Source organism: Macrotis lagotis, chromosome 1 (assembly GCF_037893015.1).
Source record: "Macrotis lagotis isolate mMagLag1 chromosome 1, bilby.v1.9.chrom.fasta, whole genome shotgun sequence".
NCBI classification, from domain to species: domain Eukaryota; kingdom Metazoa; phylum Chordata; class Mammalia; order Peramelemorphia; family Peramelidae; genus Macrotis; species Macrotis lagotis.
The window spans coordinates 285,701,494-285,723,288 of record NC_133658.1 but is presented as its reverse complement, the minus strand read 5'-3'; the positions used below and the strand labels follow the sequence as shown (position 1 = coordinate 285,723,288).

At 39.8% G+C, this 21,795-nt stretch overlaps 1 non-coding gene and 1 pseudogene across 1 annotated transcript; both read left to right on the top strand.

The window, feature by feature from the left end:
- The first annotated feature begins 2,475 nt into the window (after positions 1–2,475).
- LOC141510505 (U6 spliceosomal RNA) lies at positions 2,476–2,580 on the top strand. Its single transcript, XR_012474984.1, has one exon. It is a non-coding gene; the product is annotated as a U6 spliceosomal RNA (small nuclear RNA).
- A 16,938-nt stretch (positions 2,581–19,518) lies between these two features.
- LOC141516640 (heat shock factor protein 1-like) lies at positions 19,519–21,588 on the top strand (annotated as a pseudogene).
- The last annotated feature ends 207 nt before the right edge of the window (positions 21,589–21,795 follow it).

The following is a 21,795-nucleotide window of genomic DNA, read 5'->3' as shown; positions in this document are numbered from 1 at the left end:
TATTAAGTGTCTGATGTTGGATTTGAACTCATGTCCTCCTGACTCCAGGGTCGATGCTCTATCCACTGTACCACCTAACTGCCCCTGAAAGTATATTATTTTCACTGTTAAAAATTTATTGTTTCTCATGGTTTTTTCCCTTTGTTATGACTCTTCTTTCACAATATGATTAATATGAAAATATGTTTAATATGATTATACATGTATGGCCTATATCAGATTGCCAACTGTTTTGAGGAGAAGGAAAGGAGAAAAATTTGGAACTCAAAATTTTACAAAAAGGAATATTAAAAACTATCTTTACATGTATTTGGAAAAAATTAAATAATATTAAGTATTAAAAAAAAAGGTACATGGATGGGTAGTAAATTGAGAGAAAACTAAAAAAGTAGAAGGGACCAGGTTGTGAAGGACTTTGAATGCCAAATAGAGAATTTATATTTGTTCCTGGAGATGAGAGGGAGATACTGAAACTTTTGAATAGGATTGACATGGTCAGTTTTTTGCTTTGCTGTTTTTGTTGTCATTTCAATCATATGTAACTCTCTGTGTCCCCATTTTGAGTTTTCTTGGTAAAGATACTGAAATGGTTTGCCTTTTTTTCTCTCCAACTCATTTTACTGATGGGGGAATATAAATGATGAGTTAAATAAGGTTATGTGGCTTACTCAAGGTCATACAGTTAGGAAGTATCTGGGATCAGATTTGAACTCAGGAAGTTGAGACTGAAATGGGAAAAACTTTGAGGCAGGGAGACCAACCATCAGATTTTAATAAGAGTCCAGGCATATGCTAATGAGGGTCTGTATTTAGGTGGTGTTAGTGCCACAGGAAAGAAGAAAATATGTACAAGAGATATTCCAAAGGTAAAATTAATTGGCAACAGGTTGGATTGGGGGTGGGGGAGGTGTGAGAAGGGATAAAAGGGTAGAGGACGACATGTGAGGAACAGGGATGGTGATGCCCTGGTTTGGAAGAGGAAATCTGAAAGGAGGGGAAATTTGGAAGAAAAAAATGATTCAATTTTGAACATATTGAGTCTAAGATGTCTATGAGCCATCAACTTTGAGTCTAAGCAGTTAGAGATGTGAATCTAAAGGTTAAGAGAGGGTTCAGAGATGGATAAGTAGATCTGACAAATATCAGCCTAGAGATAAAAATTAAGAACATGGGAACTGATGAGATCCCTGATGATAAAAAATAAATCAAGACTATCATTAATTCTCAATGATGTATTGAAGAGAAAATTAAATACCACAGAATGGCAGAGGAAGCATTTGTCAATCACTTACTATATCCCAGGAGTTGTGTTAAATACTGGGCATACAAATACAAATGGATAAGCAGTCCCTGTTCTTGAGGAACTAGAAAGGTGTGTCTGTGTGGGTCTGTACATGTGTAGTAGGAGTAGGAATAAAAGTAGGAGTAGGAGTAGGAGTTGGAATAGGGAGTAGGGAGTAGGAGTAGTAATAGTAGCCAAATAGTATCCAAATTTTTATGGAGTCCTGTAAAATAAGTCTTAATGAGTCAAAACTTCCTTTATCAGAACCCAGGGACCTAAAAAAAGAAAGTCTCTGCTGAAGGAAGGGCAGCTTAGTGGAGTAGTGGATATAGTGTCAGACCTGGAAGATCTGAATTCAAATCAACTTCAGACACTTATTGGCTCTGTGACCCTGGTCAAGTCATTTAGCCCCTTTGCCTCAGTTTCTCTAACTGTAAAATGAGGTGGAGAAGGAGATGGCAAACTAGTAAATCTGCTAATGAAACTTCAAATGGGGCTTTGAAGAGTCAGACACAATTGAAAAACAACTAAATAACATACTGAGGGAAACCTTTCTCCTCTATCTCACTCTTAATTTTATATTAGAATAGACCTTACAAAGCATTGAGTCCAATTCTCCCATTCAATAGGTGGTTTCTAATGGTGCTTCCATTTCTAAATCTATAAATCTATGTCCCTAAGTTCCATAAGAGTTTGCCCAACCTCTATGTGTAAACAAGGCAAGTTTTCAGCATCTATAAATCAGAACTTATGCTTGGAGAGGCTAGAAACAAAACTTTATTTCAAAAATTAGTCTAATCCAAAATAAAACTGAAAAGTCTATCTTCCATCTGCCCAAACTCCATCTTTCTGTAGATTCGTCTCTGTTGATCCAAAATCTTTACAAGGCCCAGGTATCTCATTCATATGAAGGAGGTAAAAGCTTGATACATAATTACTTTCATGGGGATTTACATTTTATGAGGAGTCTAGATATGGCAACGTTTTATTCAAAGGAATGCTAGGGGTACTGGAACCATGACATCAGCATAGCAAAGTTATTTGGGGAAGAGAACATTCTCAAATCATACCTACCCCACATTCTAAAGCTGGTCATGAAGACAGGGAAAACAAAAAAATGAAGAATTCTCTAAGGTTTGGAAGGATGTCTTCTACATCTCTCAAATATATCCATCTTGAAAATCCCATTTCCAGTGCTCGCTTCAGCAGCACATACACTAAAAATTGGAACAATACAGAGATTAGCATGACCCCCGCATGAGGATGATATGCAAATTTGTAAAGTGTTCCATATTTTTCCAAGATGGCAACAAGAGAGGATCTTCTCTTAGGCACTCTCTCATAAAACTTATAAACTAAGGACTCTAACTAAATTTTCGAGAGACAGAACCCACAGAAGGACCCAGTGAGGCAGTTCTCCTACTCAAGGTAACCTGGAAAAGGGCAGAAAGGCTCTGCTCCCTGGGATCAGAGGGGCAGCCCTCCAGAGGGGTGACCCACCAGAGCGAAAGAACTTCAGCCTCCCAGAGGCAGCCCCAGAGCGCTGGGAGCCGTGGCTCACAGTCCTGATTATGCCCTGGAGAGCACCAAGCACAACTTGGGGGAATAGCTGGGGGACCTCTGCCAAAGTGAGCATGTGAAGCTCAGCCCTCAGGGCACACAGCAAGCAGCTGCAGCCTGGATCCAGGAACAGGCAGCAGAAACCTGTAAGCAGGAGCCCCCAGGGCATGAGTGCTGAGCCTAGGGAGGGAGTGGGGAGAGACTGCCCAGCTCTGTGCTCTGTCCCTGGAACAGGACTCTGGGGCTCTGACCACATTCAGATCCTGATTGCAGTCTAGGTGCCCCTATAGAAGAGCAGGGCCCCCCCACCTCAGCCCCATGGCAGAGGGGTACGCTTATGGTCATTCACAGACCAGGAGGGAGGACAGAACCTCACACACTGAGACCCTTGTGGGAGTGTCCCAAAAGCTCAGGAAGCACCCCCAAAAACAGGCTCAGGCTGTGAAAATGAGCAGAGAAAAAAGAGGAACACCATTGAGGAATTTTTTGCCTGTGAGCCCAAGAAGGATCAAAACACTCAGTCTGAAGATGAAGAAGCACAAACTCCTGCATCTAAAGACTCCAAGAAAAATAGAAATTGGGCTCAGGCTATGACAGAGCTCAAAAAAGACTTTGAAAATCAAATGAGAGAGTTAGAAGAAAAACTGGGAAAAGAAATGAGAGAGTGCAGGAAAAACATGAAAATGAAGTCAACAGCTTAGGCAAGGAAATCCAAAAAATTCCTGATTAAAATAGCATGCTAAACTGTGGGGGTCCAGCCTCTGCAGGGTCCTTGGAACCTGACAGGAGGGATAGAGTCAGCAAAATGAGTTGAGTCAACAAGTGGGTAAAGGCAGGAGCAGGTTGACTGACTGTCAGCTGCTTGAATTTATTTTTATAGTCTCAGAATCATGTATGTTTCAAGCAAGCTAAGATCATTTCCTTGGTTACAAAAGTGTACAATTTTCATCATCAATCATATAGTTCATATGGTTACAAGTTTTAATCATGTGATTACAAGTTTAAGTAATAATCATATACTTAATTGATTTCTTATCCCTATTCAGACCATGATAACCTTAATCTGTTACCTTATTTATTACTACATTGTATAATGTTAATTCATTTAAAGGTATTAATTAAGCAATTCTTTTAATGGAAAGTTTTTTTTAGGTTTTTGCAAGATAAACAGGGTTAAGTGGCTTGCCCAAGGCTACACAGCTAGGCAATCACTAAGTGTCTGAGACCCAACCTGAACCCAGGTACTCCTGACTCCAGGGCCAGTGCTTTATCTACTATGCCACCTAGCTGCCCCTGAATGGAAAGTTTTTTATATTTTTTTGTGTAAGTAATGTTTTTCGATACACTTCCTTAACAATCTATAGTGAGGGTCTTTATGCTTGTCCACCCATCTGTTAACTCTTACAGTAACCAATTTTTCTTTCAGGCCTTGTTGGTAGAAACCACAGTTTTTGTGACTTTTTAAATTTTTTTCCATGAAACTAAGGCTGCTGGAGTTCACATATTGATCACTTGTACTAACTATTTTCTCACCATCTTTTTCATATATTCCTGTGTATGGTAAGGGGGGCAAAACTATTAATTTCCCTGGAATTCTATCTGACCCATCTTATATCTGTTTTCCCTGTATATATTCTGACATCTCCCTGGAACTCCCAGTGCTGAGTTTTCCAGAGATTTCATAATGTTGAAGCCTTTTGTATGCCTCAGGGAAAGGCAGTCCTGTTAAATTTGGGCAGAGTTTACAATCTGTTTTATTCAAGGAATTTTTCTGAAATCCTTCCTTTATAGTCATTCCAGTATTAGGGCGAGTAAATATTGTAATCAATAATAAACCTATAAATATTGGTATGCATGAAATCCCTATATATATTGAAGAAGGAAATGTTCCATCAGGCAGTGTGACTGCCTTGAGTCTTCTTGCTGTGACTGTGTCCAACAGCTTAGATACCATGGCTCCCAACACTAAACAGTTCAAAAAGTTATTGAGGAGAAGAATGCTTTAAAAAACAGAATTGGTTAGATGGAAAAAGAGATAAGAAAGCTCTCTGAGGAAAACAAATCCTTCAGAAAAAGAATAGGACTCAGGGAGACTGATGAATTTACGAGAAATCAGGACTCAATACTTCAAAACCAAAAAAATGAAAAATTAGAAGAAAATATGAAACATCTCATTGAAAAAACAACTGATATGGAAAACAGATTTAGGGAAGATAATTTTAAAATTATTGGAATACCTGAAAGTCATGATTAGGAAAAGAGCGACATCATTTTTTTTTTTTAGGTTTTTGCAAGGCAAACAGGGTTAAGTGGCTTGCCCAAGGTCACACAGCTAGGTAATTATTAAGTGTCTGAGACTGCATTTGAACCCAGGTACTCCTGACTTCAGGGCCAGTGCTTTATCCACTATGCCACCTAGCTGCCCCTTTGACATCATTTTCAAAGAATTACTAAAGGAAAATTGCCCTGATATCCTAGAAACAGAGGGCAAAATAGAAATGGAGAGAATCCACTGATCTCCCTGAGAAACGGATCCAAAAAAACAACACCCAGGAATATTATAGCCAAGTTCCAGAACTCCCAAGTCAAAGAGAAAATATTACAAGCAGCCAGAAGGACACAATTCAAATAATGGAGCTGCAATCAGGATCTCACAGGACTTAGCAGCAACTACATTAAAGCTCGTAGGGCTTGGAATATAATATACCAGAAGGCAAAAGAGCTTAGAATGCAACCGAGAATCAACTACCCAGCAAAACTGAATGTCCTCTTCCAGGGAAAAAGATGGACTTTCAATGAACCAGGGGAATTTCAAATGTTCCTGTTGGAATGGCCAGAGCTGAACACAAGGTTTGATCTTCAAATACAGGACTCAGGTGAAGCATAGAGATTGGAGGAGAAGAGGAAAATATGAGGGACTTAATGATGATGAACTGCATGTATTCCTGTATAGAAAAATGACACTGATAATACTCATATGAACCTTCTCAATTAACAGAGCAGGTAGAAGGAGATTTTATAGATGAAGCACAGGAGAAAGCTGAATTTGAAGACAAAATATGGTGTAAAAATGGAGTCAATAGAATAAAGGGAACTGTAATGGGAGAAAGAAAAAGAAGAGGGGGCAGTAGGCCAAGATATTTCATATAATAAGATTTTTCTTTATTACAATGTGCTATTGCAATGATATGGAAGCAGGGAAGGTGAGGGGGAATGAGGGAATCTTCGCTCTCATCAGAAGTGGCTAGGAGAGGAAACAGCATATATACTCAATGGGGTATAGACATCTGGAGTAAGAAGGAAGGGGGAGTAGGGGGAAGGGGTGGGGATGTGAATGATGGAGGAGAGAATGTACCATGGGGGTAGAGTGGTCAGATATAGCACATTTTCTTTTTTTACTTCTTGCAAGGGGCTGGGATTGGATGGCCTGTCCAGGACCATAGGGCCAGGTGGATGCTGGGCCTAAGGGGTGGTATGGAGGCTCAGGGCCTCTTGGCCCCAGGGCCAGGGATCTGTCTGCTGTGCCACTCAACTACCCTACAGCAGAGACAGAGTGAAAGGAGAGAGAAAATATAGTACATGGTAGTGGAGAAATACGAAAGGAGGGAGTTGCTATCAGCAATGGCAACAGTGGAAAAATATGGAAGTAACTTTTGTGATGGACTTATCATAAAGAATGTGATCTACCCACAATAGAGCTAGTGGTATTGGAACACAGACTGAAGCACATTTATCATTATTATTATTATTATTATTATTATTATTATTATTATTATTATTCTTGGGGGGCAGGGCAAATGGGGCTGGGTAGCCTGCCTGGGGCCGCATAGCAGGGTGATCGTTGGGTGTCTGAGGCCAGATTTGGACCCAGTTGCTCCTGGCTCAAGGGCCAGTGCTCTGTCCGCCAGCCGGTCGCCCTTACTATTATTACTATTTTATTTTATTTTGTGTTTTTTTTTCTTTTGGGGGTTTTTGCAGGGCAGTGGGGTTGGGGTGGCTTGCATGCCACACAGCTGGGTGATTGTTGGGTGTGTGGGGCCAGAGTTGGGCTCAGGTGCCCCTGGCTTCCAGGGCTGTTGCTCCATCCACTGTGCCACCTGGCCATACCTACAATTATTACTATTATTTTTTAATTTTAATTTTAATTTTCTTCTTTCCCCTTTACTTTATTGCTCAAGCAAGTCTATATTGTTTTAGGGGAGGGGGTATTTTGTTTACTCTTAAACAAGAATATTTTATTAATGTATAAAAAAGCATTATTTGTACAAAATGAGAATAAATATTAAATAAAAAGGATTTCACATCAAAAAAAAGAAAATAAAAAAAGAAAATCCCATTTCCAGTCACATAATGCAAACTCAGCTGTCACCATTTCCCAGGAAACTCTAGGTGTAGAAAAAGACCATCTGGTCCCCTGAGTTCTGTGTGCATGTGACTAGAGTGCTGGTTTCTCTCCCTCTCTCAATTAGATTTGATTGAAAATGCAAGTGATTACAATTTTCATCTTTTGTTTTTTTGACATTTAAAATGAAACCTCACAAATCCTCTTTTTGGACGTTTAACCCTTCACAACCCAGCCTCTTTGAAACCCCTCTTATCTTCTAACACTTTTGTCCCCTTCACCAGTGATCTGAAGGTTCCTTTCACAGAATACAGCTACAGGTCTCATGCCTTTGTACTCACTGTGTCTCAAGCCAGAAATGCTGTCACTCCTCACCTCCACCTTTTGGCCTTCCAAGCTTCCTTCAAGACTCAAATATCTTCCATAGGAAATTTTCCTGGTCACTCCCCAACCCTATCCCCACTTTCTGCAAGTACCTTCCCATTGAAATTACTTTTCATTAACCCTGCAATTATTTTCTATTGTGTGCTATAGAATGTGAACCTCTTAAAGTTAGCTAATAAGTGTCTGAAGTTGGATTTGAACTCTCATCTTCCTGACTCCAGGTCTAACATGCTATCCAATAAGCAGCCTAAAGTTGAAGACAAAAATTTATAAATCATCTGCTAAGAGATGATTATTGAAACCATGAAAACTGATGAGTTCATTAAGTGAGGAGGTGGTATAGAGTGAAAAGAGAAAAAGAGACTTAGGAGGACTCCCCCACAGTTTTTTACATCTATCAATCCATCAATTTATTGATATTATATATGTATATATACATATGAGAGAGAGATGTAAATATATATACATACATATATATATATATGTATACTTTCATATATACATATACACACAATAGTCTTCTGTTTTCTCTCCCTCAAGTCTCTTCCCATTCTACTTTAAGCTGCAAAGATGGTTTTTCTAAAGACTAGGTCTGACCATGAAACATGCCCTCCTCCAATGAATCCCCACTTTCCAGTGAACTCAAGTAACTCTCTAGAACTCCTAGGTTCTAATATAAAGCCCTTTTTGGCATTTAAATCTCTTTATAACATGTCCCCCTCTTTCCAGTCTTCTTACAACTTATTCTCTTCCTATGATTATTACATTCTCACTTGCATTTTCTCAAAAATAATGTTCCATCTTCATTCTTTAGCATGTGCCAGTCCACTATGACTAAAATGCTCTACCCCCCCAGATCTCAGCTACCCCAGTTTCCTTCAAGATTTAACTTAAATTCCATCTTCTTTTCCCTGCTTCTGCCCCTCCTCAGCTGCTAATGCCTTCTCCTTTCAGATTATCTTCACCTGTCTATCTATATTTAATGGACCTAGTTATTTTTCTGTTTTTTCCTTCTTTATAATGTTATGCTCCTTGAGGGCAGAAATATATTTTTTCCTTTGTGAGGTTGTCATTGATGTTGATGTTCAGTTATGTCCAACTCTTCATTACCCTATTTTCTTGGAAAGATACTGGAATGGTTTGCCATTTTCTTCTCCAATTCTTTTGAAAGATGAAGAAACTGAGGCATACAAGGGTAACTGATTTGGCCAGGGTCACACAGCTAGCAAGTATCTGAAGATGAATTTGAACTCAGGAAGATGTCTTCCTGACTCTAAGACTCTCTCCATTGCCATACCTAGATGCCTTACCCTTTTCATAGGGATGGGGGTCAAAGCTATCTAATCCATTTTAGACTGAAACCTTACCTTGAACACATTTCGATCAATAAAAAGTCATTTCATACTAACACAAAAGGCATTTGGTAAAGTAAAATGATTTCAGACGTGTAATCTAGAATTTAGCTTTAAGATTTAGTTAAGGCCTCTGATTCCTCTATAAAGTTATTGAGTTAGCTGGAAAAAGGTAATTACAAAATCAGAGTGAACCCTGAATTCTAGTAAAATCAAAGTTATTATATAGGTTTTTATTTAACAAGAGAGAATAAAGAATTTTCATAGATTTCTTTTGTTGAAATTTAAAACATAATAATAGCAGATTACAACTTTTTTTTGCAAGCCAATGGGGTCAAGTGACTTGTTCAAGGTCACACAGCTAGGTAATTAAGTATAGTTATAACTTTTTTTACAATTCAGGTCTACTAATGAGAAAAATGTACTTCTTTGTGGAAAAATAACATTTCAATTAAATGGTGTTCAAAGTTAGTGCTCCCGGTAACCAAAATAAATTACAAATATTTATCTGTTAATGCTCATTTGTTTTGATTTTACTTAGGACAATTTTGAAAAATGTCTTTTTACAAAGATAGGTACTGACAAATACTGATATAAATCCATGAGGATATAAATTTAATTGAGCATAGTCATCACTTTGAATTTATATTTATAGATTTCTATTAAATTTTTAAATTTAATTCTATTAAATTCTTTCAATATTTGACTCAGTTTGGTATTACTTTGCATTAATCACTTTCAAATGAAGGTTAGAATGAAGCTTTTCAAATATACAGTTAAATGTATTTTAAAATATGGAACTTTCTTTGGAACTTGCATCAAGTGCTAAAAAATGCTTTTGGAACTGTAGTTTAAGTTCAGAAAATCTATCTACTATAAATATGTGTGGAAACGAATATCTCACTTTGGTAGCACAAGAAGTGTATAAAGCAACTCAACATTGCCTGCAAGTCAAACATTGTTAGTTCTCATCAACTTGATTTTATCTCAGTATGTTTCATATATAAATACTATTTTTATTTTGCCTTGTAATTTTTTTATGTTTTTTTAGGGTTTTTTTGCCTTGTAATTTAAGAGTGAATTCATTAAAAAACATCAAGCCTGCAGCAAAAGTTACTTTCCAAAGCCATTTAGTATTCAATAATAATGATTGAGGGTATTAGTTCTTCTCATTGAAAAAAATTAGACTTGGTTCTGAAATCAAAAGATCAAAATTAAATTTTTTTGTCATTTTTTCATGTTTCAACATAATTAATATGTACTGATAATGGGAAAAAAGTAATGGTTTGACAATATGTGAGGTACTTAAATTGCTATTGAGTTAAACCTGCCTCACACAATTTGTATTACATCTAGTAGTAGCATGAAATAAGATAAGAGATGAGAACACCATTTAATCTCTTATAATTATTCATCTCTGCTACTGGAGTACAAAAGACAATTGGGAAACAAATGAGCATAGCTGTGTTCCAATAGAATTTTATTGAAAAATTCTGAGGCAGTTAGGTTGGGCAGTGGATAGAGCACCGGCCCTGGAGTCAGGAGTCCTTGAGCTCAAATCCGGTCTCAAACACTTAATAATTACCTATCTGTGCGTCCTTGGGTAAGCCACTTAACCCCATTTGCCTTGCAAAAACCTAAAAAAAAAATTCTTGGCACATAGGCTATATAAAAATAGGTAGTAGCTGAATTTGACCTACACACTGAAATTTGACACCACCCTGGACTAGAACATGATTAATGAGAACTTTTTGAGTACCTTAAAATGGGAGAAAAGGACTTCCATCTACCAGGAATATGTTATCCCTTTACCACATATACATTCTAAGCTTGAAACCACTTTCCCATTGGACTCCTTATGTGCTTGTATATTGAAAATAAGTATATTAATTTAGATTGAACAGCTGTATTTTGTTTGAAATCTCTGTTTTGTGACTGAATAGTTGTTGTGTAAATTGTTTTTCTGCAATAAGATAAGGAATTGGGTAGAATAGTTTGACAATGTTGAGCAAGCACTCAAATTTTTTAAACAGCTTCCAATTACTTGTGTTCCCCATGTTTTGTAAATAACCACTAATGGCAAGTGTTTCTACACCAAATCTGTTAAATAACTAATAAGCATTTCTTAATACTAAAGCTTTGTCTGATAATTTCCTTTCCTCATAAGTTCAGATAATCAATCACCATGGAGAATTTTGATTCATTAGGCGGAATCATGAAAACTCACCAGAGGCTCCAGCCATTAGCTTGCTCCTGGGCTGAGTTTTCCCATGTTCTCTATGCTTGGAAATGTGAGCATTCTGAGTTTACTTGATAGCAGTGTTCATTGATGTTGTGTGCTGGCCAGCTAACTTATACTACATACTTTATTCATAACCTATTCATTTGACTCAATCCTGCTGTAGTCAAGTTCTCAGGCAAACACTGAAGAGGCAGGAAACAAAGATGACAAATGCTCTGTTTATTTACTAGAATCCCAAAGCTTAAATATCCCCTTAGTTCCTGGTTTACTCCCAGTTCATGTGGCTTTCTCCAATTAACAAACAAACAATGCCTCCATACTTGTGGGCTGCAGATGATCAAGTTTACTTCCTCAGGCTAGCACTCCCACTCAATGTTGCTATCACTGGCTTAGTGTTTAAATACAATACTCCAGGAAGTGCCAAAACATAAGGAACAGATGAGAAGATCCCAGCAAGTTGATCCAGGTGAGTAGGCTATTGATGCAATGGGCAAGAGGGCCTTTAAGTCATTCCCAGTCATGCAATGAACTTCCAGTAACCCTCAACAGTTGCTTACACATTGATGTAGATTTAATAATTTGTTACGGCCAAGGGAGATATCTGACTTCAATGGGGCAGAGAGATAACATTGATATAACCACCCATAGAAAACATTCTTTTTTTTGTTTGTTTTATTTTTTTATTTAATATTTATTTATTCTCATTTTGTACAAATAATGTTTTTTATACATTAATAAAATATTCTTGTTTAAGAGTAAACAAAATATCCCCTCCCCACCCAAAAAAAATATAGACTTGCTTGAGCAATAAAGGCAAGAGAAAAAAATTAAAATTAAAAAAAAATAATAGTAATAATTGTAGGTATGGCTAGGTGGTGCATTGGATGGAGCACCAGCCCTGGAGTCATGAGCACCTGAGCCCACATCCAGCCCTGTACACCCAACAATCACCCAGCCATGTGACATGCAAGCCACCTCAACCCCACTGCCCTGCAAAAACCCCCAAAAGAAAAAAAAACACAAAATAAAATAAAATAGTAATAATAGTAAGGGCGACCGGCTGGCGGACAGAGCACTGGCCCTTGAGCCAGGAGCACCCTGGTCCAAATCTGGCCTCAGACACCCAATGATCACCCTGCTATGTGGCCCCAGGCAGGCCACCCAGCCCCATTTGCCCTGCCCCCCAAGAATAATAATAATAATAATAATAATAATAATAATAATAATAATAATGAATGTGTTTCAGTCTGTGTTCCAATACCACTAACTCTATTGTGGGTAGATCACATTCTTTATGAGAAGTCCATCACAAAAGTTACTTCCATATTTTTCCACTGTTGTCATTGCTGATAGCAACTCCCTCCTTTCGTATTTCTCCACTACCATGTACTATATTTTCTCTCTCCTTTCACTCTGACTCTGCTGTAGGGTAGTTGAGTGGCCCAGAAGACAGATTCCTGGCCCTGGGGCCAAGAGGCCCCAAGCCCCCATACCACCCCTTAGGCCCAGCACCCACCTGGCCCTATGGTCCTGGACAGGCCATCCAATCCCAGCCCCTTGCAAGAAGTAAAAAAGAAAATGTGCTATATCTGACCACTCTACCCCCATGGTACATTCTCTCCTCCATCATTCACATCCCCACCCCTTCCCCCTACTCCCCCCTCCTTCTTACTCCAGATGTCTATACCCCATTGAGTATATATGCTGTTTCCTCTCCTAGTCACTTCTGATGAGAGCGAAGATTCCCTCATTCCCCCTCACCTTCCCTGCTTCCATATCATTGCAATAGCACATTGTAATAAAGAAAAATCTTATTATATGAAATATCTTGGCCTACTGCCCCCTCTTCTTTTTCTTTCTCCCATTACAGTTCCCTTTATTCTATTGACTCCATTTTTACACCATATTTTGTCTTCAAATTCAGCTTTCTCCTGTGCTTCATCTATAAAATCTCCTTCTACCTGCTCTGTTAATTGAGAAGGTTCATATGAGTATTATCAGTGTCATTTTTCTATACAGGAATACATGCAGTTCATCATCATTAAGTCCCTCATATTTTCCTCTTCTCCTCCAATCTCTATGCTTCACCTGAGTCCTGTATTTGAAGATCAAACCTTGTGTTCAGCTCTGGCCATTCCAACAGGAACATTTGAAATTCCCCTGGTTCATTGAAAGTCCATCTTTTTCCCTGGAAGAGGACATTCAGTTTTGCTGGGTAGTTGATTCTCGGTTGCATTCTAAGCTCTTTTGCCTTCTGGTATATTATATTCCAAGCCCTACGAGCTTTAATGTAGTTGCTGCTAAGTCCTGTGAGATCCTGATTGCAGCTCCATTATTTGAATTGTGTCCTTCTGGCTGCTTGTAATATTTTCTCTTTGACTTGGGAGTTCTGGAACTTGGCTATAATATTCCTGGGTGTTGTTTTTTTGGATCCGTTTCTCAGGGAGATCAGTGGATTCTCTCCATTTCTATTTTGCCCTCTGTTTCTAGGATATCAGGGCAATTTTCCTTTAGTAATTCTTTGAAAATGATGTCAAAGGGGCAGCTAGGTGGCATAGTGGATAAAGCACTGGCCCTGAAGTCAGGAGTACCTGGGTTCAAATGCAGTCTCAGACACTTAATAATTACCTAGCTGTGTGACCTTGGGCAAGCCACTTAACCCTGTTTGCCTTGCAAAAACCTAAAAAAAAAAATGATGTCGCTCTTTTCCTAATCATGACTTTCAGGTATTCCAATAATTTTAAAATTATCTTCCCTAAATCTGTTTTCCATATCAGTTGTTTTTTCAATGAGATGTTTCATATTTTCTTCTAATTTTTCATTTTTTTGGTTTTGAAGTATTGAGTCCTGATTTCTCGTAAATTCATTAGTCTCCCTGAGTTCTATTTTTTGTTTGAAGGATTTATTTTCCTCAGAGAGTTATCTTATCTCTTTTTCCATCTGGCCAATTTTGCTTTTTAAAGCATTGTTCTCCTCAATAACCTTTTGAACTGTTTTATCCATTTGGTCTAAGCTGGTTTTTAGCATGCTATTTTCTTCAGCATGTTTTTGGATTTCCTTGACTAAGCTGCTGACTTTATTTTTATGTTTTTCCTGAATCTCTCTCATTTCTTTTCCCAGTTTTTCTTCTAACTCCCTCATTTGATTTTCAAAGTCTTTTTGAAGGTCTGTCATAGCCTGAGCCCAATTTCTGTTTTTCTTGGAGTCTTTAGATGCAGGAACTTGTGCTTCTTCATCTTCAGACTGAGTGTTTATATCCTTCTTGGGCTCATATGCAAAATATTTCTCAATGGTGTTCCTCTTTTTTCTCTGCTTGCTCATTTTCCCAGCCTAAGCCTGTTTTGGGGGTGCTTCCTGAGCTTTTGGGGCACTCCCACAAGGGTCTCAGTGTGAGAGGCTCTGTCCTCCCCCCTGATCTGTGAATGACCATATGTGCCCCCCTCTGCCATGAGGCTGAGGTGGGGGGGGGGGGGGCCTGCTGTTCTATGGGGGGGGGCCTAGACTGTGATCAGGATCTGAATGTGATCAGAGCCCCAGAGTCCTGTTCCAGGGGCAGAGCTCTGCAGTCTCTCTCTCTTCACTACCCCGCCCAGGTTCAATGGGCTCATGCCCTGGGGAGCTCCTGCTTACTGGCTAAGCCTGCTTCTGTTTCCTGGATCTTGGCTGAGGTGGCCATGCTGCTTCACTGTGTGCCCTGAGGGCTGGCTTCATGTGCTTGCTCTGGCAGAGGTCCCCCACTGTTCCCCCAATTTGTGTCCAGTGCTCCCTGGGGTAGGGCATAGCTCACTGCTGTGAGCTGCGGCTCCCAGCACCCTGAGGCTGCCTCCCAGAGGCTGAAGTTCTTTTGCTCTGGTGGGCCACCCCTCTGGCGGACTGCCCCTCCAACCCTGGGGAGCAAGCCTTTCTGCTCTTTTCCAGGTTACCTTGAGTAGGAGAACTGCCTCACTTGGTCCCTCTGTGGGTTCTGTCTCTTGAAAATTTAGTTAGAGTCCTTAGTTTTAAAGATTTAGAGAGAGCGCCTAAGACATGATCCGTTCTTGTCGCCATCTTGGCTCCACCCATAGAAAACATTCTTAATTGTACCTTTAGGAATCAGTCTGGTGATTTGCTCCCAGAGGGTTTGATGTTTGTATTTTTGGATAATCGATAAACTTTGCATATATATTGATGCATATTTTAGTTCATTAGCAACTAAAAAACATATTGATGATAAACCAGTTTTACATAAGAACTATATAACTTGTTGCAGAATTTATCACAGATTTTTGAGGGGATGTATTGTACTAGCTATTTTTATTAAGGACTGAGCAAGAATGAAAGAATGAAGAAAAATGAAAAATTATCAAAACCATCAGATTTTGCTATTAAGACACCATTTACAATGAAACAAAGGATAATCTACTATTTATAGTGGTACATTTTGTAGTAGAAAAAAATGCAAACTAAGTAGATGCTCATTGATCATACAACTTGTGGTACACGTTTATAATAAATATAACTGTGTTCAAAAATAATAAATATGATGAATAAAGAGAAACATAGAAAATTTTTATGAACTCATACAAAGTAAAGTAAGAAGAATCAGGATAACAACATACACAATGACTACAACAATGTAAACAAAACAACAACAAAATATAAACTTAAAGTTGTGGAAGTACTTTGTTCAAGTTCAGACCCAAAGAACAGAGATAAGAAAACACTCTCCCCTCCCTCTTTTTTTCCTTAGGTTTTTGCAAGGCAAATGGAGTTAAGTGGCTTGCCCAAGGCCACACAGCTAGCTAATTATTGTGTCTGAGGTCAAATTTGAACTCAGATACTCCTGACTCCAGGGCCAGTGCTCTATCTACTGCACCACCTAGCTGCACACTCCCCTCCCTTCTTTAGAGAGGTGGAGGACAATGGGTGGACTGTATATAATGACATTTTAAAATATAGTGGTTAATTTTGTTAAAGTCCCTACTATCAGGGAGGCTGAGGCTGGTGCATTCCTTGAGTTTAGGGGCTCTAAGCTACATAGATCTAAATCTAATTGTGTGTCTGCACTAAGTCTGGCACTAATATGGTGAGACATGAGGGGCAAAGAGCTAACAAGGTACCTAAGGAGGACAAACAAGCACAGTTCAAAGCTTCTCTATTCATCAGCAGCAGGACCAGGCCTATGTGTGGTCATTGCACTTCCAGTTGTACACAGTTAGTAAATGACTAAGACTACTTAACCAAGAGGCTTAAGACTGGCTGACTAAAGTTGTTCAGTCATTTCAGTCATATCTGACTCTTCAACAACCCATTTGGAATTTTCTTGGCAGATACTAGAATATTTTGCCATTCATTCTGTGGATGATTTTACAGCTGAGGAAACTGATACAACAAGGTTAAGAGACTTACCCAGAATCACACAGTAAATAGTACTTGGCACCTACACAAAAACTGACCATTTGTTAGGACATAAAAACTCACAACCAAATGCAGAAGAACAGAACTAGGAAACATGTCCTTTTTAGATCATGCAATAAAAATTGCATATAGTGAAGGACAATGGAAAGTGAGATTAAGGGGTGGCTAGGTGGCACAGTGGATAAAAACACTGCTCCTGGAGTCAGGAGTACCTGGGTTCAAATCCGGTCTCAGACATTTAATAATTACCTAGGTGTGTGGACTTGGGCTAGCCACTTAATTCCATTTGCCTTGCAAAAAACCTTTAAAAAAAGTGAGATTAAAATTAATTGGAAATTAAACAATTGATCTTAAAAAAACCAAGTGGGTCAAAGAACAAATAATAGAAATAATTGATCATTTCATTATAGAAAATGGCTCCAATATTGCAAATTTGGTGGCTGAAAGAGGGATGGTGCTCTCAATGGACATGAGAAAGTTAGGGAAAGGGACATATTTGTAAGGAAAGATGAGTTCTCTTTGGAATGTATTGAGTTTTAGATGCCTCTAGGACATCTGTCTAGAGATAGATGATTGATGATGCAGGCTATGTTCAGAAGAGAGACTGGTGTTGTATATATGACTCAGGGAGTCATCTGCAGAGATTTGAAACTACATGAGACCTGATGAGATCTCCAAAAGAGAAAGACTAGAAAGGGAAGAGAAGAAGAAATAAAATATCCTAGTAGCAGAACACCAATGTTGATCTAAAAAAGGAAACTAAGAAAGAACAGTCAGACAGGAATCAGGAAAGAGCAATCCAGGGAAAATGCATGGAAAAAAGAATGTCTAAGAGTAAGGTGTAACCAATATTATCAATGCTTTGCAGGGATCAAGAATGAAAGAATGAAGAAAAGTGAAAAGTTATCAAAAGCTATTGGATTTTGCCATTAAGACATCATTTTTATAGAAGTATTTTCTAAAGTAGCAAAAAAAGTGAAAACAAAGTAGATATTCATTGATCAAAAAATGACCAAACAACCTGTGGTACACAGATGAAATAGAGTACCACTGTGTTATATTTGGTGAATACAGAGAAGGACAGGAAGAATTATATGAACTCATACAAAGTAAAGTATGCAGAAGCAGGAAAACACATACACAATGACTACAACATGTAAATGAAAACAGCGACAAAATATAAACTTAATGCTGTGGAAGTACCCTGTTCAAGCTCAGGTACAAAGGATAGAGATGAGAAAGTACTCTCCTCTTCCTTCTTTGGAAAGGTGGAGGACCATGGGTATGGAACACTGCATATAATGACATTTTTTAATATATTGGTTAATTTTGCTAAACTTCTTTTTCTTTTTTAAATTCTTTATTATAATGGATGACTTCCAAACTGGGAAGTATAGCTGATAGGTGATAGTATAAGTGATATAAAAACAAAAGTTATCAAAAAATATATTTGATACAATAGATCATTATTTAAAAATGTTGGTAGAATAATTTATTTTGAGTGATAATGTTATCACCAGATTGCTAGGGCTTTGGGCAGTGAGGAGGAGGTGAGATACTAGAGGAAATGACGTTTTCTTCAAGGGGTTGGGTTATAGAAGTGAAGAGAAGGATAAAAAAATGATAAGTTAAGAGATAACAGGATTACTAGAAGAATTTTTACATAGTGAAATATAAAAACCTGGACTGAAAACATTTGCATCAACACACACACAGAGAGAGAGAGAGAGAGAGAGAGAGGATGTGAGAGATAGTATAGTGTAACAGATAAAGGTCTGATCTTGCAGTCAGGAAGAAGTGTGTATAAGTCCCTCTTCATCCTTTAGATTCTCAAAGACATATCTCATGCTATTTTTAATCTTTAGGTTAAACAAACCTTTACCATGCTATGTAAATAAACTTGCTAAGTGGTGCAGTGGTACAGTGCTGGACCTGCAGTCAGAAAGACTTATTTACCTAAGTTCAAATCCAGTCTCAAGACACTTACTAATTTTGTGACCCTGGATAAGTCACTTAACACCATTTGCCTTAATTTCCTCATTTGTAAGATAAGTTGGAGAAGAAAATGACAACTCACTCCAGTATCTTTTCTTTTCTTCTTTAGGTTTTTTGCAAGGCAAATGGGGTTAAGTGCTTGCCCAAGGCCACACAGCTAGGTAATTATCAAGTGACTGAGGTTTGATTTGGACTCAGGTACTCCTGACTCCAGGGAGGGTGCTCTTTGCATTGCCCCACCTAGCCACCCCTCCAGTATCTTGTCTAAGACCCTAAATGGTATCATGAAGAGTCAGGCACAACTGAATAACAATAAAAGCATTTTCAATCATTTGAGGTGTATATGAGCTGGTCTCCAGGTCTCACATCAGTCAGATTGTCCTACTCTGTAAATAACCACTAAATGTGTTTTTACGTAGTCTCTACACAAATTTATCATATACCAAGGTTAACCTTGCAAACTCTCCTTTCCTCAGTCACACCCTAGACTCACCTGCTCCAAAAAACTTTCTTTGGCAATCCTCCCATTATAGAATATTTCTTCCTTTTCTGAACCAACAAGATTTGTAAAAACTAAGCAATAGAGTGAAAGGATTGCACATGGGGCCTATGTGATTAAGGCAGATAATTTTCTCTTCACTTTCAGAGGTGAAGAGTATCTTCAGATCTAGAAATTCTCACATGCAACATGAAATCTTGGGGCAGAGCTGCTGAGAAAGTCAGAGGTGGGTTGAAAGATGGCAGCCGCCTTGCTGGGCCTTGGAGTTCTTTCTGCACAGTCAGCAGTGGTAGTGGCTTGGGCAGCGGCGGAGTCGGCTATGGTGCCTGAGACCGAGGCAGTGGATCTCCTGCAGCCCCAGCGGCAGCGGTGCTAAGCTGCAGCCTTCCTTCCTTCCTTCCCCCTTCCCTGCCAGCCTCCCTTGGCGCCTGCCTCCCTGCCCTGCCCAGCCCACTGGCCCCCAGAATGGAGCTGCCCAGAATCCCTGGTATGGTGGGACCCAGCAACATCCCTGCCTTCCTGACCAAACTGTGGACCCTAGTGAGTGATTTGGAGACAGACCCTCTAATCTGCTGGAACCCGAGTGGAAATAGCTTCCATGTTTTTGACCAAGGCCAGTTTGCCAATGTGAGAAATGTAGGGTGTTGATCTTCACAGGATGTGGAGGGGAGCCTTAGTGAATCCATTACAAAGGGGGAATGATCCAGCCAATCACAGGACTGGAAGAGTCTTCCTAATCCCATTCCAGGGATACCAAACCCCAAACCAGTTCTCAACCAGTCAAGAGTGACCTAGAGATTTGACCTAATGCTACTGAGTCTGCGCAATTAGGTAATTGAATATTAACCCACACACCTCTTGTGAGGATTGGGGTTCTTTAGCATATCATGTGTCATATGATGTGGGGGGGATCATATTAGGGGCATATCATGGAATGGGCAGACCTTTTAGATTGTAACTCAAACTCTGAGAGCCTATGACCATCCAAGAGGGAGGGGAAAGAGTTTCTGAGGACAATAAATTACCTGACTCCTGAAGACTAAGGTGTGCTTCACACCTAGGTGTGAAGTACCCGTACCTTGTAATGTGTATCTTGCAAGATTCGTGAATAAAATGTACAATTTTCTGTCACTCTAGCAAGTTTTTCTTTTCATTCATTTATAACAGCCAAGGAGGTGTTTGTTGCCAAAGTACTTCAAGCACAGCAACATGGCCAATTTCATTAGGCAACACAGTATGTATGGTTTTTGGAAAGTTGTCCACATTGAACAAGGTGGCCTGGTGAAGCCAGAGAAAGATGACATGGAGTTTCAGTACCCATACTTTAACCATGGTCAGGAACAGCTCCTCGAGAACATCAAGAGAAAAGTGACCAGTGTCTCCAGCATAAAGCATGAGGATATAAAGGTCCAACAGGACAGTGTCACCAAACTACTAACAGATGTTCAAATGATGAAGGGCAAATAGGAGAGTATGGACTCAAAGCTCATGGCCATGAAACATGAGAATGAAGCTCCCTGGAGAGAGGTTGCCAGCCTTCAGCAGAAGCATGCCCAACCACAAAAAGTAGTCAACAAGCTGATCCAGTTCCTGATCTCTCTTGTCCAGTTAAATCACATGCTGGGGGTGAAGAGAAAGGTCCCCCTGATGTTGAATGATAGCAGCTCAGCACATTCCATGCCCAAATTCAGCTGCCAATACTCCTTAGAGCACGTCCACAGCGCTTCTCCCTACACAGCTTCTTCCCCAATTTATAGTGGCTCCAACCTATACTCCTCAGACTCTGCAGACAATCCAGCCCCTCCGCTTCCCCCAGTGGTAGCCTGAATAAGAGAATCAGTTGGATGATATGAATCAAGGAGGAGCCTTCAAGTCCGCCAAGAAGCCCCCAGATTGAAGAGACCAGTCCAGGCCACTGGACTCCCTAAGTGGTGGAGACTCCCCTGTCTCCTTGCATGTTCATAGACTCCATTCTTCAGGAGAGTGAGCCAGCACTGCTGCCTCTGCTTCTGGCACTGTGGGTGGGGCCATCTCCTCTCCAGCTTCAGGTTCCCTCCAGCCTCCTGAGAAGTGCCTCAGCACAGCCTGCCTCCATAAAAATGAGCTTAGTGAGCACCTGGATACCATGGACTCCAACCTGGACAACCTACAGACCATGTTAACCACCCATGGCCTCAGTGTAGATACAAACGCCCACTTTAGCCCCTCAAAGTCTGTGACAGACCTGAGCTGCCTGATCTGGACAGCAACCTGGCTAGTATCCAGGACCTACTCCCCTCCCAGGAGCAACCAAAGCCTCTGGAGACTGAGACAGGCGGTGCAGATTCAGGGAAGCAGCTAGTGCACCACACAGCCCAGACCTTGTTCCTGGTAGACTCTAGCACTTTGGATACAACAGGGAATGACTTGCTTATCTTCTTTGAACTGGGGGAAGGGCATGACTCCTCGGAGGAGGATGACTACACTGATGACCCTACCATCTCCCTGCTGTCTGGCTCTGAACCCACCAAGGTCAAGGACCCTGCCATCTCCTAAGACTCCTCTTCCTCTGGGAGGGGTATGATCCAGGCTTCAGGGTCCCCCTCCCTTCATCAGTCTTCCTGAGGGTGGGAGAGGGGCACTGTCCCTTGTGTTTGTGCTCAGAGAAGTTGCTAGAAATCTAACTTGGGGCCAGACAAACCTGGTGGAGGGAACCTGGCAAGAGATAGGACCCGACTATAAGGGGCCACCCACCTGAGCAAG